General features: G+C 56.9%; 1 long non-coding RNA gene across 1 annotated transcript; it reads right to left on the minus strand.

Moving 5' to 3' along the window:
- On the minus strand, nucleotides 1-27818 carry LOC121014349 (uncharacterized). The gene is made up of 2 exons (XR_005783173.1): nucleotides 24679-27818; nucleotides 1-700 (listed from the first exon to the last, which is right to left on the minus strand). It is a non-coding gene; the product is annotated as an uncharacterized LOC121014349 (long non-coding RNA).
- Nucleotides 27819-27948: the final 130 nt, after the last annotated feature.

Consider the following 27948-nt stretch of genomic DNA (forward strand, 5'->3'; position numbering starts at 1 on the left):
CCGGGCTGCAGGGACATCTTTATTATTCCTGGGAGGGGGCAGGGTACACAGCCACGTTGCAGTCACCGAGCTTGTTAAAAACATCTCAATAAATAAAACAAATAAGCAACATATACACTGAAACAGAAAATATTTTAAAAAATGGTTAGCTGAGCAAATCACGAGAGAGAGAGAGAGAGGCAAGGGGTGAGAAGGAGTCCAGGCTTGCTTGGAACGATCATGCAGAGGCTGGGGGGGGGGGGGGGGGGGGGGGGGGCATGCGAGGTTCTTTGTCTGAGAGCCTTGGTCCAGTTTAAACAGAGTTGTACAGGAATGCATTTCTGTTTTATTAAAAAAATATACATTAAAAAGGCACTTAGAGGGAAATACAAATCCAAAATTTAAATCCTCGTAAATACGTTCCTGAATCTAGAGATTTTCAGAAAGAACAAACCCCCCTCCCCGCCAAAAAAAAAAAAAAAAAAAAAACCCAGAAGGAAAATCCAAACAGTGGCAAGGACAATAATGACCATGTCACCAGCAGGGACCGTCTCGGGGGAGGAGGTGTGCGGCCCGGGGTCCTCTATCCAAGCCGCTGCTGTCCCCGTGTCTGGACGCTGTGCCGGGAGCAGAGCTGGGCCCCTTGAGGTTGCACAGGTGTCAGAAGTGACAGACGTGGAGGTGCCCCGATTCCACTTGGGCCTCGGCCCCGCAGGACAGCCTGGAAGACAAGGGAGAGGGAACATGAGCCCTCACTGCATGCAGGTGTGCGTGTGTGTGTGTGTGTGTCTGTGATGTGTGTGTGCGGTCCTAGGCCCTCTCATCACGCGTGGATCCCGGCACCCCCCACCGTGATCAGGGCACACAACCGTCCCGTCTCTGAGGGCCCGCAAGCGCGTGTAAGGGTCTGCCGGAGCGTGTGTGTGACGTGCACAGCGTCCTGTTCAAAGAGTGTGTCCAGGGGCCACCCAGAGCACCCCCTCCCAGCCCCCCTGCCTGACCGTGGGACCGGCCGGCGAGGCGCCAGGTCAGAAGCCCAGCCCACGGACGAGGGGCCACGCTCTCCCAGAACCGCCACGGCCTTCCTGTGAGGAAGGTGGGCTCACCCAGGGGGCCTCGTCGCCTGGAACGTGGCGGGGTTAGGACAGAGACCCGATGGAGAGGCAGTGAGAGGGAGTGCGCGCCAAGGGACCCAGCGGTGGGGTCCCCAGACCGCGCCCACGAGTCCCGCTCGAGAGGACGTGCTTCCCGGAAAGAAGCTCGGGCGGGGTGTGATCTCCAGACCGTAGACAGACGTGGCCGCTGTGAGCCACGGTCACCAGTCACGGTAGTGGGAAGCCCAGGAAGACGGGGGTCCTGCTGCTGGGCATGGGCGTCTGCTCAGGGCCTGTCCGCCTGTTGCAAAGGTGCTGCAGGTGCCAAGGGCGAGGACGGCTGGGCCCCACACCTCGCTCCAGGGGGCAGCTCGCGGCTAGGGCCACTTCCAGCCGGTCGCCGGCTGTTCTGGGACCGAGGGCTGCTGATGGCCTCGTCCCGCAGGACCCCCGTCCCACAGAACGCTTGGCAGCTTGCAACCAATCCCGACCTATGTCATCCTTCCCAGGAGCCCCTGAACTTTGTTAGGGATTCTTTAGACTGGCTGGTGGGCACTCCGGCTCCCAGTGATCTTTACCGCCTACCCCAGGGCCCGGTGCGCACAGCACGCACCTCCTCATCTGGAGAACAAAGAAATAACCAGATCAACTTCATAACCAAAGGAGGCAAGTCCATTCATCAGAGTCGTCTATGTGCTGGGGCCACCTGGTCCTGGGGGCAAAACGATGCTTGAGGCAGGCCTTTCCCCTGCCCCCGATGCGCTGTGGCCGGGGGTGGGGTGGGGGGCTGCCGGACCCAAGTGCTGAGACAGAAGGATGAGGTTTGCAATGAGGCCGGCAGGGGCTGGGGGTGGGGAGGAGTCAGGAATGGCTTTACCAAGGAGAAGCCTGAGAGGAGGGTCACTGTAGGAACTTCCCTCCAGGATAAGAAGTCAAGGACGGGCACCCCAGGTCCTGGGACCGTGATGTGTAAGGGTACAAAAACACAGAAGGATTTTTGATCCGGTGACGGGTGACAACTTCCACAGTGTGTTGTGGGTGTGCATGTGAGTGTGAGTGTGTGTCCCTCATACTACTGGGCAGTTGCAAGCAGGAAGCTTACCCCTCTCCCTGCACCCCCAACTCCCTTCCCCCAGATCCCTAGAGAATTCTAGAAAGCCCCGCTGGGCCAAGACAAAGGACTAAGAAGTTTAAGACACATTTTCCCTGAAAGAAACTCATGTGTGTGAAAACATGCACACACACACACACTTCTTTTCTTTCGAGCCCAGAGCACTCCAAATATGTACGCCTTTCTAAGTGGTCCTGGGCAGAAAGTCAAAGGCTGCTCTCTCTTGGAGAATGTGGTTGTAATTAGATAATTAATAAGGGGGGCAGCTAGAGAAAGGTAAATGGAAGCCTTCCTCAGAGGGAGGAAATAATTACAACAGTTTTTGATATATGAGCCGCACCAACCCTCCAAGGGGAAATACAGTATCATCCATGAAAAGCCAAAAATGACAGAGGCCGTCCCCCAGTAGTGGTGAGTTTCAGGGCTGCTTCGTGTACCCGCGGGGCCCAGGGCTCAGGCAGAAATGAGCAGGTTCATTCGTCTTCTTGACCGAGAGCCTGTGGGCCTGGCCCCCCTGATGTCACCCTGACCCCGGCCATGTCTGCTGACATGGGCAGCGTTCTCAGCAACAAATGTAAAACATGTGGGGCCCAGGACTGCCTCCCGCGTGTAACAGCCACCTGAAACCATATGCGTGTGCCCTGTCTGTAGTTCACTCCCCACATCTGTCTGCCTTGCAGAGATTGGGGGGGGGTGGTGACGGGCAGAGCGGCGGGGCAGCGGCTACACTGAGAGGGTGACTTTGCTTCTCTCTGCCACACCAGACCCTTGGGCACAAATATGCAGTAAAGGGTCTTAGTTGACTATTAATTCCAGGACTTAACCCAGGGAGTGAAACAATAAAAATTCTCCAAAAGGTGAGGCAGGGGCTTCAGGGGGAAGATTTTATTAAAAGGCCTTCCATCCATCCACCCATGTACTCACCATCCATCCATCGTCCATCCACCTTTCACATATCTACCCCCCCACCCTTCCTTCCTTCCATCCACCCACTCATCTATCCACCCACCCACCCATCCATCCATCCGTCTATTCACCCACCTACCATCCATCCATCCATCCATCTGTCCATCCACCTACCATCCACATATCTACCCCCCACCCTTCCTTCCCTCCACCCACCCACTCATCTATCCACCCATCCACCCATCCATCCATCCGTCTATTCACCCACCTACCTTCCATCCATCCATCCATCCATCAATCATCCATCCGTCATCCATCTTCTTAACATGTATGGAGCTTCTATCATGTGCCAGAAATGCTAGTAGTTATTTAAAAAGCCCAGAAATGAAACAGAGAAATCTAACAGGGGAGAGGAAACCTGTTTGTAAGCAACTAGAACACACAGTAGACAGTGGCAACTTTTTAAACAAAGTACAAGGCAGACTGTGCAGCCAGAAAGGGAAGGGACAAAGTACCTTGAACTTTGTGGGACACTGCCAACAAAAGGCAGGGTAGGGAGTAAGGGTGGAGGGGAAATGGGCACAGATGTGTGATCTCTAATCAGTACAGCACACGCACACGCACACGCACACACACACACACACACACACACACACACACACACGCTCCTGAGATTTTGCCAGTGGAGATGGGGGGGGGGGGTGTTGAATGTGAGTCTCAGGAAGGCAGGAACTGCGCACAGAAACCCCGGAGCATGGCCACCTTGCAGAGCGCGGAGCAGATGCCCTGAGCCTCACCCAGGCCCTCGTCGCCCCCTTCGGCCTGAAAAGGGGAGGAGTCTGCCTCCCTCAGACCCGACATTGCCCAGCTCACTCGAAGGAGCCACCACCGGCCAGTCCGCACTTGCTGCCACTTGTTGTTTCTCCCCTCCCAGTCACTATGCCAAAAACAAAGACCCCCAGCTCCTGGGCTCCAGAACACCGGGACTGGGGGGACGTGCCCTATGCAGATGGACAGTAATGAACCCAGTGGTGGAGCTGATGGCTGCCACCTCCCTGGAGGGTCTTGCCCATCCCACATGGGCCAGTCCCCCTGCTTGGGCACTCATCGAGCACCGTTGTTCAGCTGGGGCCCGCCGTGCCCTCGCCAAGCCTGGACGCAGCCTTCTGACCATTTGAACATGGCTCCTCGGGGTTGGCTGGGGGCATAGAACCCACTTACTAACACCAATCAGACGTGCCATAAATACGAGTGGAAACCATGTGATGCCTCACATCGGGCAACTGGGGACCACGGCGGGGAGATTAGCAAGCCAGGCGCCTCACAAGTGGCCCAGAGCACGAGGATCAAACTTTCCGGACGGTGGAATTTACCATTTGGAGAGAAGCCACGGAGAGTCTGCATGGAGAAAGTAAGGCTGCTCTGCTTTCAGAGAGAAGGAGCAACCAGGAAGTAAGAAAAGGGCTCTTGGAAATCGCAAAACGTCTGGAAGTGGAGTATTTCTCAAGTAATGGAAGCAAACTAGCAAAACAGACCTGATAAAAAACGATCAATAAATCAGAGACTGACTCATGGAGGTCTCCAGCATCCGAGCAAAAAACAAGGAATGTGGAAGGAGGGAGGAGAGGCGGCCACAAAAGAGATATGGGGGAAGACGTCCCCAGGCTCAAGGAAGATTGACGGTCCCAGACTAAAGTGACACAGAGTTCTGGAAAGAAGAGCTGACAACACGGGTAAGCATGCCACATCACAAGGAAAGTTCTGGATTCTGAGTACAGAAAGCCTCCTACAGGCTTCCAGACAGAAAAAGAAACAAAAAAGCACCCAACGAAGGCCACCCGCTGACAGCCAATCCCAGGATGCCCCGTGTTCCTGCGGAAAGGGGTCCATGGACCACATCGGGGAGCAGAAGGAACATGTTGAGGCATATACGGCTCAGAAAGTGCCCCCCCCCCTCCAGGAGCCACTTCTGGGCAAATACTACTTGAAAAGGTCTTTCCACCCAGATGAAGAGTCACTAGGGCTTCTGTCTCCCCAAGTACAGCAGCAAATAACGCGACAATCGTCCCACCGCAAAATGAGCAGGCAAATAGGAACTGGGGGAGGAAAGCCTCAGAGGTCAAAGGTAAAGCAGAGGCCACATCTGTGGGTCCCCAGCCAGCCCGAGCTCCCGCCCAGCCAAGGCCACAGGACCGCACACCAGACAGCCCCATTCATTCATAACCACCACACCCTCCGATTTGCACTCTGCCTACCAACCTCACTCAAGAAAAGGCAGGAAATCTGAATGTATCAACATTTGTAAGATAAGGTGACCAGGCTACCCAAGATCCGTATCTGCCCTACAAAGAACCCGGGGCCAGATTCTTTTACAAGGGCATTAAATAGAACCTTCTGTGACCAGGTCATTCCCATCCGTATTACTTGAGCTGTTCCAGAATTTAAAGACGAGGAAACACTTCCCATTTTGTTTATTTTTATTATTTACTTTTCTGAAGGTTATTTTTTAGAGCGGTTTTAGGTGCACGGCAGAATCGTGGCGCGGGTAGAGAGGGATTCCATGTGCCCCCTTCCCCCCTTCCCCTGCCCCACGCGCGGCCTCCCCCATAAAATGCCAACGCGACACAACTCGGGCCCCCGTCCAAACGGCATCAGAACCAAAGGCCAGGTCATGCCACTCGTGCCTCTGAATAAGACATCAGCAAGCCAAGTCCCGTTATGTAGGTGAAGAACCCCTTCCACATAACCAAGCAGGGTTTACTCCAGGAATGCTGGCCGGTTAACACTCGGAAGCCCGGCACAAGACGGGGCCGTGAATGAGTAGCTCAGTAGACACGGAGACCTGTAGTCAAAATGTCCTGAGCATTCTGGAAGCTCCCGGTAAGACAGGAACCAAGAACACCGCCTTGAGCCAAATCCCAGTGCCGCGATCCATGGGCAGTCCAGCCTTAGGAAAGCGGCCTCGCCTCTCTGGGCTTCACCCCCTCCCGCCAAGGGTCACGCCAGGCCTGCCACCTCGGTGCTACGGGGGTCCAAGGAGCCACAGCAGACAAAAGGCCTGGGGCCTCGCCTGGCTCGTGCCCGACTCTCTTGTCACCTTGAGAGGTCAGGATGCTGCTTCTTCCCCAGCTGGGTCTCCACGGTCTAGACCAACACCTGGCACGGAGTAAATGCTCAGTAAACCCCTGTCCAAAGAGGCCACGGTGAAGAGACCGAATAGCCCCCCCCCCCCCCCCCTTGCAAGGTTTGTGCAGGCGCAAAGTGCCGGGTCCACTAGAATCACTCTCACGCCTTCTAAGTTCCTGCCACTCTGACGGTGGCTGCTGGCCAGCGGCACCTGCATCAAACCAGAGCTCGTGAGGAATTCGGGGGCAGGCCTGGCCCTGAACCCGGGAGTCCACCTCTGCACCCTGGCACGTCCCCAGTCCCCAGCTCGTCTGAGACGCTTCTCGAGAATCGGGAACGCGAGAGCACGCTCAGTCCGCATCGTTCGGTCCCCGGTCAGCAAGGTCAGCCGCAGCCTGGACACAGAGTGACTTGCCAGAGACACAGCAGGTCAGAGGCGAGGCTGGGCATCCTGATGCCCCTGGGGGGGGGCCGTCCCCCCTGCAGGCAGCCAGGCCCCGAGGCTGTGCCCGCCGGCTACAGTTCTGCCCCACGCACAGGCGGGCGGGCGCGACACAAAGCGGACACGGCTGGGCAGCCGGCCTAGGCCTCCCGCCATCGGTCACCCTAGGGGTGCCAGTGACAGGCCCTGGAGGCTCCGAGAAGGTTACACGGCCCAGCTCACGGGGAGCTCCCTCCTTCCTGGTGAGGGCTCTGAAGACAGCCTTGGCTCCGGGTGTAGGCTGGCTCTGGCCTGCCCCCCGGCCCGCCAGCCCGGCCGGCCTGGGCCGTTGCCAGTGAGCAGCCGCCACAACGCTCGCTCTCCCGGAGCCGCCTTGCCCCAGGGGCTATCTCTGCGACTTGTCCAGAGACAGAGGAATAAAACAATTTGCCTTCAGACGAGACGGTGTGCAACCTCCTTCCAGGTCGGATGTGCGGGCAGCCCCAGTCAGGCCGCAGGCAGGACCGTCCCCGGCAGGCAAGTGGCCAACCCCTGCCAGCCTCACCTGGCTGACCAGAAGGGCGGAGACCCAGCTGCCCTTGCTGGGTGCTGGGTGGGGTGAGGGCAGCACGCGGGGGCCTCCAGGGGGGTGAAGGGGGGCTCAGGCCCCCTCCCCTGCCTGCCAACCCCCTGTGCACCTGTCCTGGAGGGGCAGAAGGTTAGAGGCAAACGACAGAACACGCCCCCGCCCCCCCGCCAGCGAGTGCAGAAGGACCCACGTCTAAGTGACAGGGCAGGAATTACCGCTGGTCCTCCGGGGGGCTCGGACTCTATCGCCTACGACTGGGTTTCCTAAGGGGTGTCACGGGACACAGGGAACACTCTGTGGGATGCTGGCGGAGGCAGGAGAAGACAGACTAAGGCTAACCGTCGTCACTGAGACAAACGCAAGTCAAGAAGCCATCGGACTTGTAAGATTTTTACCAGGCTCCTCTGGCTGCCCGCCCGTGCCCCGGCTACCCCACTCTCCCAGCCGCGTCCCCCCACCCCCAGCGTCCCTGCCCCGTACGGGAGGGCCTGTGTCCCATCCCCGGGTCCAGCAGTGGCTCTGACAGGCAGGACGCTCTGGTCCCTCTCTGCTGGTCCTGGGGCCCTTTTTCTAGGAGTTAAACAGAGGCCACGGCCACGGGGTTCTCCTAGGCCATGGCGCTCTCCAACGCAGGCCACAGTCCAGATGCAGGAGCTTCTGTGCTGGGCAAGGCCCGGCCCATTCCCCTCTGGACGGTCTGCTTTCCCAGGAATGGGTGGGTGGGCAGGTGGGGTGCCCCCTGGCACCCACAAGGCTCCCAGGACACCGGCGGGCTGCTAGGCTTCTGCCGCTGGGGCGGAGAAGTGGCCGAGGCACTGCGCTTGGTGCGGCCCTGGCGGGACCTCCTGGATTCCCGGGACCGGTGGCCCTGTGCGTCCAGGTGGCAGTGAGACCGCTGGGAAGGCTGCCGGGAGGCCGGCGCGGGCGGGCGTCCCTGTGTCCCCTGCCTCTCTGCTTCCGCGGCAGGCCCCACGCTTCCAGACGCCAGGGCCTACGCTCAGGGCCTGGGGCCTGGGGGCAGGGGGAAGGCGGGTGAGAAGACGCTGTGCCCCTCTCCCCTCAGCTCTGGGACTCGGGAGGGGAGTCTGCCTTGTGCCTGAGAAAGAGGAACCCCGTCTACGGTGGCTGTATTTATGATGCGGGGGCTCATCTTCCACGGCTCCCCACCGTCCACGATTCCCACCGTCCACAGCTCCCTGGTGGCTGGCGGCCGACCTGTTGGCCTTGCTCCTTCAGGGGAGCGAGAGGCTCCCGCCAACCTGGAAGCAGGGCTGTCTCTCGGTCCCTGTGTCTCTCTCCTTGGGGCTTGGTTTCGGGGATTCAGGCGGAGTGGCCCGCCCGCCAAGGGGCTGGCCTGAGAGCGACCTGGGGGAAAAGGCAAGTTTGCCTCCCTTCGCAGATGTCTCCCCTGCAAGGTGCCTCCCAGGCTCTGGGCCCCAGAGGGACGCGGCCCCCGGCTCTCCTGGCCAGCACTCTCGGATCCGAGGGGGCCGGCGCAGGAGGCCCAGTGTTCACCCTCAGGATTTACCCCGTCCGCCTTCCTCTGAGCGAGGCCTCCCCACTCGTCCTCCATGAGTCATGGGACACTGCAGAGGGAAGCCCCGAGCTCAGAGGTGGGGAGGGACAGCAGGCCTGAGTCACTAGATGGCAGGAGGGTGCGGCCTCCTCCCGGGACACGGGGCCCCCAAACCCAGGAACTACCCGGAGCGGCGAACCGTGATTTCTCCAGATGGCACCAAGCTTGCCGACAAATAAAACCCATCGGCCGAAGATGTTAAAAAACATCGGCGGTGTTAAAAAAATCGCCCTGTGGGGCCCTATTTCAGGCGCAGGAAGTGCCTGTCGCGATGACCCGTCCAGGGACGTCACCCCAGAGACGAGATGGGGCCCGTGGCGGGGGAGGGGACTTGTGCCAAGCCACCGGGCAGGTGCAGCGTCGTCACCAGAACTCAGGTCAGCGAAGGCCCGAGGAATCCCCATCCCACGGTCCTCCGTCCCACAACACCAGTCACGTGGGTCCAGACCCGCGAACGCTGACTTAGTAAATGTCTTTGCACACTTGACAAAGGAGTATGTGAGGACACACCCCTCCCCGTGACAGCAGCGGCGGCTCAAGAGGAAATTCACCGGAGGTCCGCCGATGTCAGGCCCTCTGCTGGCCGACCGGCTAAGGCTGAGGACAGCTCAGTCCCTGTCCTAAGCCAGTTCACTTGGGGACAGACGGCAGAACACGTTCTGATTACAAGTATGTGCTAAACGTTCTAACAAAGGCACAATAAAAGCACGTGGGATCTACAACTATTTTGCTACAAACGTAAATGGTTAGAGCAAAACATAGTAAGAGTTAGAGTAAAGGTATGAAAAGGCGCACAATAAAGACACAGAGAAGCAACGGTTAAACCTCTGGTCAGGTGGGTGGGCTAGCTCAGGGGGCTTGGGGGGCAACGGTGAGCTGTGACTCTGGGGAGGGGCCCGGGGTGGGCAACGGGGGTCCGTGAGAAGCGCAGGGGGCACTGGCATGACCGGGCCGGCTTTGCAGGGGTAACTGCCGGGTGGGCCTCGAGGACCGAGGCTCGAGGAGGTGAGACCCCCGCCCCCCCCCCCCCCCCCCCCCCAGCGGGTTCGGGCAGGGCAGGTGTGTGAAGCGACAGGAGGGGTGGTGACCCGGAACTGAAGAGGGAAGAGGAGGGAAGGAGCCTTGGGGGGAGCCAGCAAGAGCAGAGCAGGTGGCAATGAGCTGGAGGCGGGGTTCACTTGGCAGGACACCCAGCTCGGACCCCAGAAGGGACTTCACACGCACTCTGGGCGAGGCCATCGTCCCCCCGCCCTTTGAAGGCAAAGGGAACGGCTGCTTGCCTTCATCTGGATTCGAACCCAAACTAGGGGCTCGACAGACCTGGATGCCGGAGAGGGGGCGGGCAGGTGAGGCCGCAAGAGGCCACGTGTGGCGCCCCCTGCTGGAGGGAGGAGAACGGGGCGGGGGTGGGCGGTCCCCGCACCCGGCAGGCAGGGGTCACCAGGCCCAGCAGAGCGCCCACCGGTGCTGCGGGTCAGGGGGCAGGGAGGGCTCCGAGGGACGGTCTTGAGGACCTCCGCGAACGGCGGCGGCCCGCACCAAGCCACGCTGGCCGCACGGCGAAGGAACCGAGACCTGGGAATTGAACCCAGAGCCCCGGGCTCCGGGTGCCACCTCGCCTCAGTGCGAGAGAACGTCTCTCAGGCTATTTCCTCGAGCAGTGGGCAACAGGGGCGTGCAGCCACTCCCGGCAGTGAGTCGGCTCTGCCCACGCGCACCCCCTGGCAAGGGCCACCAGCATTCACTTCCCAAGATCAATCTCAGAAAAAGACGCAATTTTCAAAATGCGAAACCACTGACAGAAATAAATCTATTTTCTAGACCTATTTTCTTGGACACTCTTTTTAAAAATACTTTGTATTTATTTTTGAGAGAGAGGCAGAGACAGAGCATGAGCTGGGGAGGGGCCAAGAGAGAGAGGAGACACAGAATCCGAAGCAGGCTCCAGGCTCCGAGCTGTCAGAAGAGAGCCCGACGCGGGGCTTGAACTCACGAACCGCGAGATCATGACCTGAGCCGAAGTCGGCCGCTTAACCCACTGAGCCACCCAGGCGCCCCTGAACACTCCTCTTTTTTAATTAATGACCCAGAGAAAACATGCTACTTTAGAAATATCATGCACACGCTCGTGCATGTTCGGAAGAATGCTAAGTCCCTACTTGGTAATGGGAAGAGCCCTACTATGCTCCAGTCATCAGCCCTCACAGCTCTGGGCTCCCTGGTTTCAGCAGACGCTGCAGGTGTGGGATGCATCTTGAAATGCCAACAGCACACGGGGTCTGGTGCGAAGTACGCGTTTCCAGGCGCCGCGGACATCCCAGTTTTCAGGAGCACGGACGTGGCCTTGGCTCACACCCCCCCCTGAGCAACAGGCACAGAACCTGTTGCTCCCCAAGCTCTGGACTCAGTTACTTTCAGCCTATGTCACATCCTCAACCTCCAGCACCACCCGAATAAAACTGGCCTCTGCGTGGAAACACATCATATTTAGAAACCAACGAGCACACACTCAAGCGTCGAAGACTCTGTCCAGTGCGGCTGAAGTCAGCGCGTCTACAGACGCAGGCGGGGTGGCACGGGCCACGGGGCTGCGGGGGGTGCGTGCTGAGGCCGCAGGAGGACCGGCCATCCTGGAGGTGGCCTCGCGGCAGCTCACTGGAGCCAAGGCTCTGGGGTCTCGAGGGAGGGGGCGCGTGGCTGCCACGGGACGGTTCCACGAGCGAGACAGAACGCGCCCGGGTTAGCAGCCAACGAGAGCGGAGACCGGATAAACCGTCCAACTTCACGGACACACGGAAGAAGAAAGGATAAACGGTCCACAAACAGGCCTCAGTGTCCCATCGCAGCTGCACGACCTCTCTCACACGCGTCCCGTACGTTTCCCGTGCTCAGTGGCTGCGAATTCAGACGGACATCTTGCAAGCGCTCAGGTCTCTCTAGGGACAGACTGGAGAGGGAGAGAGACAGCGGAGACCCAAGAACCACAGGGTTTGCTGGACCGGCCATTCCGCCTGGAACACGTGCACACCCTTGACCCCCCCGGCTCCCAGAGTGACGGTACCATCGGCCAGCGGAGCATGACCCCTGGCCTCTGAACTTCCACTTTTTCTTATCTTGGGGCCTCCGCGCCCTTTTCACGACCTCGCCTCCTTCTTGCGGAGTGAAGGGGTCCCTCTCCAGTATCCACCTCTCTCTCACCCTGCAGCGGACCTCACACCTGGGAGCCCGCATGCGACAGGGACAGCAGACAGGGAGACAGAGTCCAGGCTGAGATCCCGGTGGCGCAGAGAAGAGGGTACGGCCCCGACGTGAACCCTGCAAACCCCGAGTTAGGTCCGGGAAGATGCCCGGCTCGGTGCCCCGGCTCAGCACCAGCCAGGACCTCCAGGGCCCGTGGGGGGACACAGAGATGCTCCGCTGTTGGCTAAGAAGGGGCCCCAGCCCTGCGGACACAGTCAGGGTCGCCCTGCCCATCTTGAAGCACTTGACCTTGGCATCGCCCCTGGAAGCTGTGTTTGGTATTCTCTCCCAAAAACGACATCCGTCAGACTCTCTCAGACAAAGAGCTGTGATTCCCAACGTTTTATTTCTGAGACTTAACGCTTCTAATTTCACGGTCCGCCAGTCCATGGGCTTCCCTTGTCTGCGTGGGATCCTGAAGGATCTGGGAGTATGGGTGGATGTGCACAGACCCGTATCGGCCCACAGGGAAGAAACACTGTCCCCTTCCGTGGTGGGTGGGTGTCGTAGGGTCTGAAAAGGAGTCACATGTCCTGGTGCTGATCCGACACGGACGGGGCCAGGGCAAGAGATACAGGAACATGGTCTTTATCGCTCAAGTTTTTCAACATTCACTATCCCTGGGTTGAAATTTCCCATACTCAAATCTACGACTTTTTTTTTTTTCAAAATAATTTTCAATAAGAAAAAATGAGAAATGACTGTGCATGCACATTTTTGAAAAAAAGTTTGGGGGATTTTGGGGGGCTTATTCGGTTGATCGTCTGACTTTGACTCAGGTCATGACCTCGTGGTTCATGAGTTCGAGCCCCGCATCGGGCTCTGTGCTGACAGCTCAGAGCCTGGAGCCTGCTTCGGATTCTGTCTCGCTCTCTCTTTCTCTGCTCCTCACCCGCTCGCGCTCTGTCTGTCTGTCTCTCTCTCTCTCTCTCTCTCTCTCAAAAGAAATAAAAACATTTTTTAAAATAGTGAAAAAAATCCTAAGGGAGACACCATTTCCTTGATTGTGCGGTGCACAGAACGGGTTCCTTCAATTTGACAGGTTTCGTGAGATCCCTGGCTGGCTCCTGACCCCTCCCCCATGGGGACTGTGGGAGCAAAGCATCTGAAAATAAACAAAAGCATTCCCGGGATGTCATGATGAGGGAGCCCTGACTTTTGCCTGGCTCTCGAGGTTTCCCGTCCCGCTGCAGCGGCTGTGACCCAGACCAGATGTTGCCACGTCCCGCAAAGACCCGTGACCAGCGTCTGTGAGTGCACAGCCTGGCCGTGCCTCCCTTCCAATTGGTGTCTCACCTATAAAGCGGGCTGGGTCCGCCTGCGCCCCAGGTGAGTGGCCAGTGGGCGTGTGGCAGGTGCTCGAGGAGTGTTAAGAGATCCGCGCGGAGGGCACTCAGGTGCGAGGCGGTTACAAATGAGGGTGGAGGGGTGTGAGGGACAAGATCCTACTCTGTGTCACGTACACTGACTTCATCTGGGTTTGGGGTGTCTGGACGCTGCAGGCAAATAAATCAGGCAGCCTGATATATGGCACAAATATAGACAGAAATTTCTTTGAAATGATAGAAAAAATATCTATCGTGCGCAGTGTGGCTGGCTCTGCTTAGACTCGGGAAACAGGGATGGACAGAGCACAGCTGGTTGGCATTGACTTTAGGGCTTTGATGTTTAGATATATTCAGTATTTGTGCAACTGGTGCACTTCTAGAGTAGGTGTGTGTGTGTCACAGTATCACATGCCGTACGTACGCACATACACGCTCCAGAAACACGTCACATATGCACACGCCGCATATAAACACATGCACACCCCTGCCATTCTTCCCTAAGGGTCACCTTCGTCCCAAGTTTGCTCCAGTCCTTACTGGTGTCCCCGTGTGGGGGCGGAGGTCATACACCCATGCTGTTTCAAACTGGTCCGTCGCACAGGAGCCGGTGTGTGCTCAGGGTGTGGAATGACGCTTCCGCCACACCTGGCTGGTCCTGCCGCCTGGCTTCTGTTTGCCCCCACGACCCTCTGCTGAATACAGCACCTTCAGGATGGCCAGGATTTGGGAGCGGACGGATAAGGAGCCTCTCTGCACCCTGGACCTGCCATAGCGCCAGGAAGCAGGTAGCCAGGAGGTACCCAAGGAAGCACTGGAGTCCCTCTTCTTAAAAGAACATTTTTGTTTTTTTTTTTTTAATTTTGTTAATGTTTATTTATATTTGAGAGAGAGACAGAGAGAGACAGGGAGAGACAGAGAGACAGAGTATGAGTTGGGGAAGAGGCAGAGAAAGAGGGAGACACAGAATCTGAAGCAGGCTCCAGGCCCTGAGCTGTCAGCACAGAGCCCGACGTGGGGCTCGAACCCACAAACCGTGAGATCATGACCTGACGGGAAGTCAGCCGCTCAACCGACTGAGCCAACCAGTGCCCCAATTAAAAGAACATTTTTCATCACCCACGTGTCAAAGAACACTTCTGGTGTCTTCCTTTCTGGAAGCAGCATCAGCCTGAGCAGTCACTGGGGGGGCTCACAGGTGCACAGGTGCCTGTATAGCTGTGTATGTTCCCAAATTTCCCTGTGTCTTTTTTCATGGATTGCAACAATATTCCCGAGTTTGGAAGCCAGAAGCGACCGCTTATATTTGAAAGACAACAGAGCAACCCCCTGGCAATTATTCTCAGAGCTGAGTAGCTACGTGTCCAGATACTTGCTGGGGTATTTTTCGGCTAAATCCAGGCCTGCTGTTTAAGTGCAGACCCCCCTTCCACATTGTTCATGCATTTAACTACCATTTGAATTCCAGCTTAACATCCCATAATAACGTCTTTTGCCAAGAAAGACCCCCAGTGTCAATGGCAGTGTTTACAAGGGGATTGGGACTTCCACTTTCAATCCTAAATCCAGAAACCCACTTTCCCTTCTAGACCCTCTTTAATGGAGTTTTGTCAATAAATAGATGTGATGCAGATGTTCTGCCGAGTCTTGAAGAATTCAGGGTGAATCCACTTTAAAATAAAGTGCACGGGAAGAAAAGCCAGTAGACACAAGGAAGTCCCAACAAAACCCAAAACGGAGGCAAGGGCCTCGAAGACAAGCCAATAATACACCTTGAGCCAAAGATCAGAAGTCAGATAATGCTTAGGGGCAGTGCAAAACGATGAAACATTTTCAACATCGACTATAAGTTATTTCAAGGAAATCTGGTGTACCGAGACCCACGTTTAGTAAACAAATAAATGACGCCATGGTTACACCCTTTGTAAAGTTTTATGATTTATAAAAAGCTTCAGGGAAAAGCGCCTTTAGAAACCGGGCTTCTCTAAAAATGAACGTGGAGCGACTCACTTTAGATAGTTTTTCTAAGCACACATCCATTTTACAGAGCAGGGCATACCTGTCTAGGGCCCTGCGGCAACACAAGGGAGACCCATGAGCGACGCCAGATCATCTGCTTCTTTTCTCAGGGTGTTTCCATCAGGGCAAGCGAGGCTTTGCTGCGACGACAAACAGACCCCCACAACTCACTGGGGTAACACGGTGGCCATTTACGTCTTGTCCGTCCTTGCTTGTTCGGGTCAGCGGGGGCTCCTCTCCACACAGCCTCCCAGGACCCAAGTTGGCAGGGTCTCTGCCATCTTGTAGATGCGTTGTTTGGGACACACGCCTTCTGGCCCCTTGGGGCAGCAGCGGGGAGACTGGAGTCGCACACTCGTTCTTCCACACTTCGGCCTGGAAATGCTATTGTCCCTTGCTCCCAAAGCTCATTGGCTGGAACTAGTCACATGGCCTTGCCCAGCTGCAGGGGTCCTGAGGAGCATGAGGGAGATAGCCACTGAGTCCGCCTCAAAGGCCAAAGCAAGGTTTTTTAATAAAGGCTTGTCCAAAACACAAAATAATTTCCCTCGAGAAGCTGTCTGATAATTTAACTTCACTAATCTCTACCAAATGTTGGGATCAGACTTCTGAAAATTCACAGGTAGCAGAAATAATGGCTGGGGACGTAGGGTAGGGAGAGGGTGCAGAGAGCAAGATGCTAAATCAACCAGTGAAAGGACTTAACTTTTAAAAAAAGTACTCATTAAGATCAACAGAAGGGCACAACACCGAGATGAATACGGTGATATGTATTCGACCTGAAGTTGGTGCCAGTGGGGTCCTAGTCGCTAGCCTCGGTCCTTGTTTGGTTGGGGAGAGGTGGGGCACTGAGGGAAGGCGGGTTATTACTGGAAAGTGCCTCCTCACTCTCCTCCCCCTCCTCTGAGTGATGGGCCACCTGGTCCTCAGGACCGAGGCACAGTGTCCTTGGTGTGAAAGTTCCACTGGGACCCGTGACTCCGGGAGGCCCGCCATGGTGCAGTGAGCTGCCATGTTGCGTCTAATGGCACTAGACTTCCAGAGAGGCTCCTGTGCTGCCCTTGGAAGAAAGCTCCAAGGTGCCTCAGTGGACTGGCCTTTCACGGAGTCTTCTTGGCATCTGTACCCAGGATTGCTGGGCATTGTTCAAGCACATTCTTGGATGTGGTGAATCCATCTACTCCAAGTTCCGTCTTCCAGGGCTGCCTGGACACGACATTTCTCCCTCTCTTTCCCGGTTCTCTTTCGGAAACTACACTTCCACCACGATAGGAAGGTTTGGCAACGGGAGGTCACTCGGAGCCTCCCTCGTGGAGCAGCTTCTCTTGCTGCTGGGAATCCGTGCTGAAGACAGAGCTCCCGCTGACCCAACACACAACCCCTCCACTGCCGCACGCCTCCCTGCCTTCCCTCTGGACCCGCTTGCCCCATTCAGCTCATAAGCATCATACAGTCACACACCAAGATGGCGGCCAAGAGCACCGCACACATGCAACAACCTAGGGGCTCCAGGAAGCATTCTAGAGGATTGCTTTCCCAAATGTTGAGCAAGGTGAACTCAGGGCTGGATGAGGGATTGGAGCAAGGTGAACTCAGGGCTGGATGATGGGGTTGCCATGTACACTGGGCTCATCTTTGCTGCACCGGTGACCCTACGGCACCCTCTGGGGAGAAATCTGAGTTCTTCCGCGCACCTTGTGCTGTGGACCAAAGAAGCAGAAATGGAAACGTTTCAGTGAACCAAAAGGATGTGGACAGAAACCATTTTCCTTCCGGTATAGTCTAGCTTGAGTTTTAGGTATTAATTGTGGAGTCAAAGACATAATTGACACTAAGCAAAGCTGTGACCTTGGATATTTACAGGGGCGCAGGGGCTAATGTTTCACTAGCAGCTGGGGACTCAGACCCCAGAAGAGGGTCTTGGCAGGCGTAAAACATGGGCGCCTTTCTGTTGCTCTTTAGAATACATTTCACGTCTTAGTGGGAAACTCATTAGCGATATGATTGCGAGCTAAGATTACCAGCATACTCTAAGAATGCAAAAACCACCTTGGCTGCCTTTCCAAAATGATCCTAACATATTCCAAAAGCCCCTTCATCCCCCCAGGGTGGTGCAGAGCCGTTACGAGGAGGTTTTGCAGGATTCCTGGAGATCTCGAGGGGGAATTCTCGGCCTTACTCCCAATTCTCAGACAGAACCTCACCTGCTTGACAGATACCAACCCCCAGGCCCCGGGCAGGGAGGGTGCCCAGACCTCCGCACGCTCCGTGGGGCCGCGGGCTGGTGCGGCAGACAGAACACCAGACAGCCGTGACAGGCAGAGTCACAAACAGAACACTCTCCCCAGGTCAACTGTGTACAACAAACCCCCGAGAGGCCAGTTTTTCATTGTCCACCTCTTCGCCGGGACCCAATAAAACTGGGCGAACCAGGGCCTCGGCGGGGTGCCGCGTGGGCCCTGGGAGGGAGAAGGTCGGGAGGAGCAGGGGACCCTCCAGCCCCACAGCACGCCCTGAGATGGCCCGAGCGCTACAGGGGACCCCGAGAGGGAGGTGGCGGCCCCAGGGTGTCCCGGCCCCCGTGCCGTCTGCACTGTTTGGGACAGACCTGAGAACTGACGGGCCAGGAGGCTGGGGAGGCTCCCTCGGGCTGGACTGGCCCCAACCTGCTCCCAGCTTCTCCGGGAAACATGTCTTCATGTGTGTCCTTCACTGCCACGTCTCCTCCCACAGAGAGAAAGCTCAGTCGATGAAACCCTGGCCTCCCCCTGCCTCCTCCCCCGCCCCAGGAAGCTGGAGAAGTGGCCAATGACTGATTTGGGAAGAGAAAACAGAGTGCATTCAGCGCAGGGTCTGGAACCCTCCGCCAGGAGCTGGAGCTGGCTGCAGGGACCAGGTGTTCCCCGTGCACCCTTCCAGCAGGTTCCCCACCCGGCGGACCACAAGGGGGGGCCCACCTGGGTCCAGCTCCGCCGGCACCGCGGGGGAGTCGGCCTGCATCCGTGAGAAAGGTGATACTGCACCGGCCTTGTCTGTCTCCAGTCTCCATGCCCGGGTCGGGGGAAGGGCACTGCTCATCCCACCCCTGCCCTGCTGGGGGGCACGTGCGAGGGAACCACACCCCTCCAGCCTGGTAAGTAACCAGCCGGAGGCCCAGGATGCTCCTGGCACTCACACCTGGGCACCCGTGGTGTGGCCAGCAGGGAGTGGGGTCCACCGTGCACCAGCTGGGGCTTGCGAGACCTCCAGCTGTAGAACTTGCCATGGGGCATGAGGCTGCTTCAGAAGGAAGCTTCCATCAGGCCAGGCTGAGCCCACCTGCCTCCCCTCTGCCACCTGCCGTCTGAGTGACCTTGGGCACATCTCTCCAAGCTGGTCCTCACTTCTCCCAGGTAGAAATGGGGTGGGGGGGAGGTGCCTGGCTCAGGGGTCTTCATGGTCCCTGGGGGCCTCATGACTTTGTAGAAACTCAAGGAGACTGGAGGGCTCCCTCACACGTTCTGTCCAGGGGCACAGATGGCATCTGATATACGTGTTCCAGAAAACGGGGTGAAGGCGTACCGTCCGTTGTTGGCCCACATGCTTAGCTCTGAAGGTCCCCACGGTCCTTCTTGGGGAGGGGCCTGGTGTTGGCAGAAGGATTTCTGAACAGAAGAGGAGGCTGGGAGGGAATTCAGAGACACCAGGCCGGTCCCAGGTGTCTTCCCGCCCCGCCCAGGGCTGGGGGACAGAGGGGCTGCGACCAGACCCACCGCTCTTGCCCCCGGCTTCGTGGACTGACCTTCCCCGGCCACGTAATACAAACGTGTGGCGGGTGCTCCCGGAGAGAAAGCCACAGTCATGTACATGATGCAGCTGGGAACCAGCGAAAACACAGCCCCGTCAGGTCTTCGTTCCCCAGGGCCACCTCCCTCTCCACAAGGCAGAGCCAGCACGCCCTCCGCTGTCCTTTCTGAACGCCCCGGAGGCTGGGGTCCACCTTCCTCAACGCCTCCACGCACTCAGGGTGCCTCCCTGGCCAGGCTTCTAGAAAACTCTGCTGCTCACACACTGTCTTCCCTGCTCTGTTTTCAAATTCCCATTCCCTCCCTCCTATTGGAACGAAAGGGCCATGTGGTCGAGGAGGGCCGGGCCATCCCGCCTCCGTCACTTCCCTGGTGTCTCCTGCCCCTCCCCCTCCACCGTGCTCCCCCCTCGTCTGCCCTGTTTAATGTCAAGAGAGCCCGCCCAGCTCCTCAGGAACAGCAGCTGCAGAAGCGAGCACGAGTGAATTTCACATCAGCAGAGTTTTCCCAGTGAGTAATGTGGTGAAGCCATTGTCTACACTCGCATGGGTCCTGCTGGCCCGGCCTGTGCTCTCGGGACAGTGAGATAGAGCAGGCCAGGAGAGGCGGCTCCCGTGGGCAGGAAACGTCCTCTGCCCCATCCTCACAAGCAGGCAGGGTCCAGTGACCGCCACGGTGCCCCTCCGAGGTCCTTGAAGCGCGACAGGCAGAAAGTGAAGGTCCCAAGTCCCTCCAGGGCCACGCTGACCACAGGCTGCCTGGCCCTGTCTGAACACCCTCAGGCTCACCGTCTCAGGATGGGGAGACGTTTGCGCTCGGGGCAGCTCTGTCCGGCGGACATCGGCTCAAGCCTTCCCCGGCTCTCTGCCCCCGGGGCCACGGTGGACAGGCCACCCCCAGCACCCGGCCAGCTGCACACCAGGGCAAGAGGTCAGGCACCGGGAAAGCCGTGGGGCCCAGACGCTGGTCATCCCAGAGTCCGCTCTCCCCTGAGCCCTGCCCATCGGGAACCGGGTCTGCCCGGCCCTCAGCTGCCCTGGGCGGCCAGGACTGCCCGGGTCTCTGCAGCGCTCAGAGAACACCCTTCTCCTCTGTAAAAAGCAGCTTTTTGCTCGGCCAACACTCAGAAGTGGGTTATCACGGGGGTTTGGCTGCCGGAGGGCCCCCTCGCCAGGGCAATCTGAGTCGCACACAGCTCTGCCCCGCAAGAGGCTTTCCTCCCGAACCCAAGTGTTTTCACAGCCCATTAACCCTGGTGGCGAGGCCAGGGCAGCGCGGAAGCTCTGTGGTGGCCGCTGCCTCGGACGGCCAATCACCGCAGAGGCGAAGAGGCTCTGAGATCATAATAACATGAGTCAACGCGAACCCAAATTAAATTCACACATGCTTCGCGAGCGCGGTCTGTTTTGCAAGGCAGGGCACACCGGCACGGCCAAGGACGCACGGCCAAGGACGCACGGCTCCTGCATCTGTCGGGGCCGCGGCGCAGCGTGGAGAGCAGCGCTGGTGTATTTCCCAGCCGCCAGGTTGTCGACTGCCTGTGCGGTCCTGACCCCCCGAGCACGGCACTGTGTGTGCGCGTGCAAGAGTGTGCGAGGGGTGCGCGTGCAAGTGTGTGAGGGCAAGGGCGTGCGTGGTGTGTGCATGTGTGAGACACAGATGGACCCAACGACAGAAAGAGATGCCGTGTGGCCCAATGGCTCCCACGGTTGGGAGAGCCCAGGCGGGAGGTGGGGGGGGGGCTCCCTGGGGTGCAGCGCTCTCTGGCACTTCCTGACACAGATGTTCACAGATGCAGACCACGGACTGGGGCGACACACACGCCTGGGCTGCTGAATGGAACTGAGCCAGGACAGGGATGTGAGCTCACAGCCAGGGAGGCAGGCTGGCCAGTCCAGGGGCAGCCCCGGCACAGGTGAAGCAGGCCCGGGAGGGGGCCCTCGAGGAGGGAGGTGAGTGAGCAGGGGGGCCGAGAGGAGCACAAAGGGGACCCTCACTCTGCTCTCTGTGACCCCCCCGTTAGCCGGGGCTCGCTGAAAGAGGCAACACCAGAGATCACTGCTCTGGACACAAGTGCCCCTGACATTTAGTAATAAAATCTCCTTGGGGCTCCCGGGTGGCTCAGTCAGTTAAGCGTCCGACTTCAGCTCAGGTCATGATCTCGTGGTTCGGGAGTTGGAGCCCCGCGTCAGGCTCTGTGCTGATGGCTCAGAGCTTGGAGCCTGCTTTGGATTTTGTGTCTCCCTTTCTCTCTGCCCCTCCCCTGCTCGCACGCTGCCCTCTCTTTCTCAAAAATAAACATTAATAAAAAATTTAAAAAAACAAATAATGCCCCCATTCCTTCCTTAACACGCCATAGCTTGCCACCCGGTCCCTGGTTCTGGGGGTGAGAATCAAGGGGGAGGGATTTTCAGCACAGGCCTCCCGATAGGGAAGAGGCAGCAGGGAAGGGAGCAGAAAACCCCACGAGTAATTCTAAGGCACAGCCTTCCCTAGAAAGCAGCAGAGCTCATGAGTGCGTGCGTGTGTGTGTGCGTGGACCCTATGATGCGTCCCCTAAAGCGAGCCAGTTTTGAGAGTGAAGGGGGCAGTTAACAAGCAGACTCAGACACGGGAATTAACCAGGACAGTCCTAGGAAGATGGACGGGGGCGGTCACATTGATGGGGCGCTCTTCACCCCCACTCAGTCCAGTGGAGCCCCGATGATGATCTCTTCATCACTGAGCCCCCATCTCTCCAAGATGCCCGGGCTGGGGTAAGACAAGGGCAGAGACCCCCACCCCCACCCCGAGGGGGGCACAGGCTCAGCGGGGAGAGAGCCTGGAAGCCGTGTGTCCAGGCTCCCTGCCTCCCTGTGCCTCCCGGAGTCCGTCTCTGCATGAAGCGCTCACTGGAGTGGATGTCGTATGATCAGAATTCTCGTTAAATTACGGTCTCACTTTTCATTACTTGGGCGTCAGCTTTTCTATACGATTACATGCCCTCCGTTGGTATGTTTAATGGGCGAATTCTTGCCGCGGCCTCCAACATTAACATTTAACAAAACGTTAAAGAGAAAAGTCAGCTCTTGGAGGTGGCCGACAGTAACGAGAGCAGGTCGCGTGTCCAGCTGGCGGCCCGGCCGTCACTCGACTCGGCTCCTGGGCCCGGGTCTAGGATTCAGTCTGCACTGTCACTCCTGTCTGGGGGGACATGTCTTCATTCTGTGTTATCTCCTGGAGGAACAGACGCCACATGAAGCCGGGGGTCCTGGCCTCACCTGGAAAACCCATCAGGCGGGTGCTGTCACCTGCACTGTGTCAGGGTCCCTGCGAGCTGCTCTGCTGTTGCATTTAACTCCAGATTCACTGCAGAAAATTGTAGCTCTGTCTACAGGTGTCCACGTGGACTCTGATAAGGGGACACGGCCACGGCCAGGCCTGCGCCCCTCTGACGGCAGAGACCCGCGCATTAACAACTCACTCGCTGGCTCACGGAGAAGGGAGGGGTGCGGTCAGGGAGGAGGGCACCCCAAGAGTTAGGGGTCACAGCTGTGCACAGAGAACTTTGGTCTTTACGACCTCTAAGGCTGTTCTTGCATAGACCTGCCAGACCCCAGCCTTTTTTGGGGTTACCCTGGGAATACCGCTCGCGAGAACCGTCCCCTTCCCCTGCACCTGAGTATGACACACGTGCAGGTTTTTCTGGAAGTCTCTCTGGCACTATTTCATCCAGTTTCCTTCTAGTCCTCACCCTGCCCCCCACCTTCCAGTGATTTCCGTGCCAGGGCCCAGAGACAGATAGCACCTCTGCCAGGGACGGCCCTCCCGTCCGCCCCCCTGCTTTGTCAGACATTCTCCGATATGTCTGCGGTCTTACTCTTCCATATATACTCCAGGATAATTGTGTCCAGTTAAAAATCATACTAAATACTTGAGTTAATTGGGGAAGGAAATGTCACGGCCATGGTACTAAGCATTTCCAAACAGCATCACAGTCACAGAGAGCTCCTCATTCAAAACAACATTCTGCTGGACTCCCCTATCTCATAGTTTTCATGAAGGATTATACATTTTTGTTTTCTGGCCCCTTGGCTTTCATTACATGGTCTAATGGGCTATTGCTAGCATGCATGAGAGTGTTTTCAAAAAGCATCTTCTCTTAGTAACTGGCCTCCATTCTATATGGTTTCATCAGTCGTAAAGGTTTTGGAGGGACGTTTTTGGTGATGGGGTGGGGGGGCAAGGTTCCTAGTAGACAATATCTTTTATTGTTCTGTTTTCTGGTAGACCTCATCATTATTTCTTTTTCTTGTTTTACAGAATCACTTAAAACGTTCAAAGCAATGTTATAGAACAGTATGTCGGGGAGAACAGTCTTGACTTTGACACAAATGACTTGACTGTCACTTCGGCTTCCGAGACGCATACTCTAGGAAGGGGAGGAAGAATCTTTTTATTGTGGCTTCCGAAAATCCTAAGTACGAGAGGTTAATGTCAGAAATACGTTGAATTTTCTCAAATGCCTTTCCAGCATCCACCGAGATGATCCTTTCTCTTCTGACCGTGGATGTGACGAACGGCATACAGAGCAGTGAGGGTCACGAACAATTTCAGTGCTGTTGACAAATACTGCCCGTGTGCCAACGCCCAGGAAAGGACCCAAAGGTGAAATCACCCTCATCGTCCATCAGTAAAACCTCCATGTCGTGGGTCTTACACTTTTGAAACATCACAGAATTTATTTTTTTAAGTTTATTTATTTTGAGAGAGAGAGAGAGAGAGAGAGAGGGAGGAGAGAATCCCAAGCAGGCTCCTAGCTGCCTGCACAGAGCCCGACACAGGGCTCGAACTCATGAACTGTGAGATCATGACCCGAGCTGAAGCCAACTGATGAGTCAGAGGCCTACCAACTGAACCACCCAGGCGCCCCAGAGAATTAATTTTTCTTGTACTTTACCTGGAATTTGGGTTAAGTTCCTAATGAGATGGGCCTGCTTGCTTTGTTTTGTTTTTCATGTTTCACGGGTTTTGGTATCACAGTATGACAGATACCCTGTGTGTTGGGGGCTGTCCCCAAAGAGGGGGGGGGCTTTCCACAGTCCCCAGGAGGAACGGACCCACCAGGGGTGCCTATTTATTGCCTGAGTGATCCTTGAAAGAAGAAGGGAGTCATCCAGAGAAAACATACTTTGAGGCTGATACCATTTGAGAAGTAGTTCATGAAACATTTTACGGTCATTTCCCCAGGGCTTTGTTCTTCCCAGTTTCAAAATTCTTAGGAGTATAAAAAGTTACGAGCCACTGAGAGTCCCCGCCTCGGTTTCCCTTTGGTGAGGGCCCAGCGGCTGCCGGGCGCCCTCACACGCAGCTCAGCACCGGGGCCCCACTCCGCCAAGGCCCCACGCCCACAGGCGGCGAGGGGGTGAGGGTCTGAACCTTACCCTGCGGGCCTCGGGGCCCCCGCCCCCCAGCCCTGCCCGACGGGGGAGCCCCACAAGGGGCCAGTTTCCGTGTCCTTTACTTACGTTTTCTGTTGCACCCGAGTCTCCCGCAGTCAGCCTTCGTCGGGGCCTGAGCGGCGCTGGTCCAGAGGTCTCGGCCAAGGATCTGTGAGGTGGTCTTTCCATCTGTTCACCTGTGGCTTCGATGCGTGGGGACAGGGGAGACATGCACAGAGGCCCGTGGCCCCCGGCATGGGGATTTGTTTGGCTCGATCTACGGCATTCCTGTGACCCTGGTCAGGCAGCTAAAGTTCACAGCGCTTTCTTGGCTCCCATCTGTTGCTGGACGTCCAGCTCGGGGGAAGCCAATCCCTGCTTCAAGGTGACGTGCAATTCTGCGGTTTCTAGCAAACGACAGATGCCGGCCGTAGGAAAAATAAAGCGCTGGGGACGAGCCCCTTCTCAGAGTGCTGGGCCGCCATCACACAGACTTAATTTTCTCTTCTCTGTTCTTTTGGCCAAATCCATTTCCCCCCACGGAGGAAGCTGTCGGAAGAACAGCAAGGAGCCTCTCCCAGGGGGTCACACTGAAGTGGCCTTCTCGGGAGGACCCGCAGCTGGGTTCGTCCCTCTTATCTGTCATCTGGGCTCCTTGAACGGCCAAGCGTCCGCCTTGCCCACTCCAGAGCAAAGAGCCGGGTCCACTGTGGCCTGAGACAGTGATGTCCTCCAGATGTCCCCTGTCCCCAGCCAGGATTTGCCCGCTTAGGTCAAACCATTTAAGAGGCGGGAGAGCCAATGGATGTATTTCATATTTTCTGCATTGTTTCCTGAGTCTTCTGGTAGTAAGAGAAAGTAAATCCACCCAGGCTGCGTGAGCTCCGCCTCTCCCCCGTCTGACTTTATTTATTTTTGTTCCTTCGTGCATTCTACCCGAAGTCGCTGATAGAGCCTAGCTGACTGCAGGGGCTCCACAGCGGGGGGGCATGGGGAGGGTATCTCCAGTGTGGTAGAGACAGACAGACGAGGACACAGAACCCCACTCATGCAGCCTCGCTTGCTCCCGGGGGGGCTCGGGGGCCGGGGGCCAGCACAGGCACGTCTCCTGCCTGAATCACAGCTGGCACCCAGGGGATGTTCACCTCGATCTCCAGGGGAGAGATGTCTCTGCTCCAGAAGACGAGGAAAGGGCCGGGATTTATGTCCTAAAAACAAAAATACCTGCTGGCAGCCGGAGAAGGACCGGGCCAGGGCTGGTGCGGACCAGCGTCCAACAGGGAGAAAGTCAGCGGGCTGCTGTCCAACCGCGACACAAATCATCGCGAAATGTCAGCGTCTTGTAGCAGCACGGGGGTCCGGGGCCAGCTCCTTTGCCGGCATCCTCACATTTTCCCCATTCTTTTGCAAAACAAAGACACTTGGTAACTATATCGCACATCTTCAGCTCCGAGAACGTGGGACTGAAGAGAGACACTGTGTGTGCAATTAAGATAACCACAGCAGCAGGCAAGGTGGGACTTTTAGGCAACTCTGGTTTCCATTTTTTGGACTTGGTCCCAGACCAAGTGTCTGGGCCATCGTGTTCCCCAAGTGGCTGTTCCCCTTGACAGATGACGGCCGCCACCCCCCCAAGGTGCCCACCTTGGTCTCTGATTCCTCTTTGGGGTCTCGTAACTGGGGAAGATGGTCCCCACCCCTCACCGCCCCACCCTGGGCCTGGGCTCTGCCTGCTTTGTGCCCGGTGTCTCCCAGACAGGTTGCTAACTTCCCCAAGACACGGGCCGTGTCTCCGCAAGATGCAGAACTGCAAGTGAACCATCCTGGTTTTCTTCAGCAAATATGGATCAGCGAGCTGAGACAGAGTCACCAACACGGCTTTGAGCCCGTGCACGACACAGTCCCCGTTCCCGGGCTAGGTTGGGGGACAGGGACAGCAGACCAGGAGATGAATCACAGGCTTCCAGCTTCTCTTGAGCAAGACCTGAACAAACACATTTTATTATTTTGTTTTTTGGAGCTGAGATGTTCCAGAACATTCCTTACAGGCTCACTTATCAAGTCTTTCCAGACAATGTGACTTTGGGTCAAGTTTTGCTTCTGTCCTGCCCTGACAGGGTAGCTTTGCAGGACACTACGTTGTGTTTGAGAATGTGTACGTATGGACGTCCAGCTGTCTTTAGCTCCCGGTCTCCCCCTGCTCCCTCCAGCCGCCTCACCCTCCTCGGCCCCATGCACAGCCTCGCAGGGCAGAGCCCTCACTGCATTCAGATCCGCTCAAGAGAAGTCACGAGCAGGTGCCGGGAGACGGATGAATCCACGCCTTCCTGGTTTGCAAACCACCATGACCCAACACTGACACGTGGTATCGTAACCGGTGGCTTAATCTACTTGTCTCCGTGGCTGGACGGCAAACCCTCCACAGGACAGACCAGATCACCCTCACCTTTATGTGTCCAGCACCAAGCATAAGACTGCAAACAGTCAGTGCTCAATAAATGTGAGAACCACATAACGGAATAGCTCGGAAAGAATAACTCTGTCGCGTCAGACCAGCTATTTGGAACCACCCACTGAGTGGGTCCTGCTGGAGGTACGTCCATGACCTTCAGACTTTCCTTCTTCAAAAGGAGGAAACACTGGTCATCTGTCCACCAACCTGCTCAGGTGCCTACGGCCAAAAGGGCATCTGTTGGGTGTGACGTGCCCACGTCCCCGGTGAGGCCCACCTCCCCCCAGGCATGTATGTGCTATTTCATAATTCACAGTTCCTAGAGCCTCTGGGAGCTTTGTGTGCGTGACCTTGAAGATGCAGTTATCAAATCGGCAGATGTGTAATCCAACTCCTAGAAAAGAAAGACCATCACCTTTTCCTCCACAGACTGGCCAAATTAAGTTACTAAGTCTAAACACAGGCAAACAAAAAAGGGGCTCTAATTTCTGTAAGGCTTTGGACTCAAGCCTGTCTCTGAAATCCGTAAGAATCACTTGTACCTGGAGGGTGCTGGAGGCCCCGACATACCCAGGGCCATGCTCCTGAGACCCCTTCTCAGACCTGCTGGGCCCCGCTGGGCGGCCAGCTTGCTCAGGGAGTGGGGGCAGAGAGGGCCTGGAGTGGGGGGTGCCCAAGAATTGTTCCCCTCTTCCAGTTACTATCGCAGGAACGCCTCCTGAAAGTTCTGTTGGGTTGTTTTTCTTTTAATGTTTATTTATTTTTGAGAGAGACCGAGAGAGAGAGGAGCAGAGAGGGAGACAAAGAATCCGAAGCAGGTTCACTACAGAGCCCGACGCGGGGCTCGAACTCACAAACCATGAGATCCGAGCCAAAGTTGGATGCCTAACCGACTGAGCCACCCA

The sequence above is a fragment of the Herpailurus yagouaroundi genome, unplaced genomic scaffold, assembly GCF_014898765.1.
Source record: "Herpailurus yagouaroundi ecotype Mexico unplaced genomic scaffold, PumYag 202, whole genome shotgun sequence".
NCBI lineage: Eukaryota > Metazoa > Chordata > Mammalia > Carnivora > Felidae > Herpailurus > Herpailurus yagouaroundi.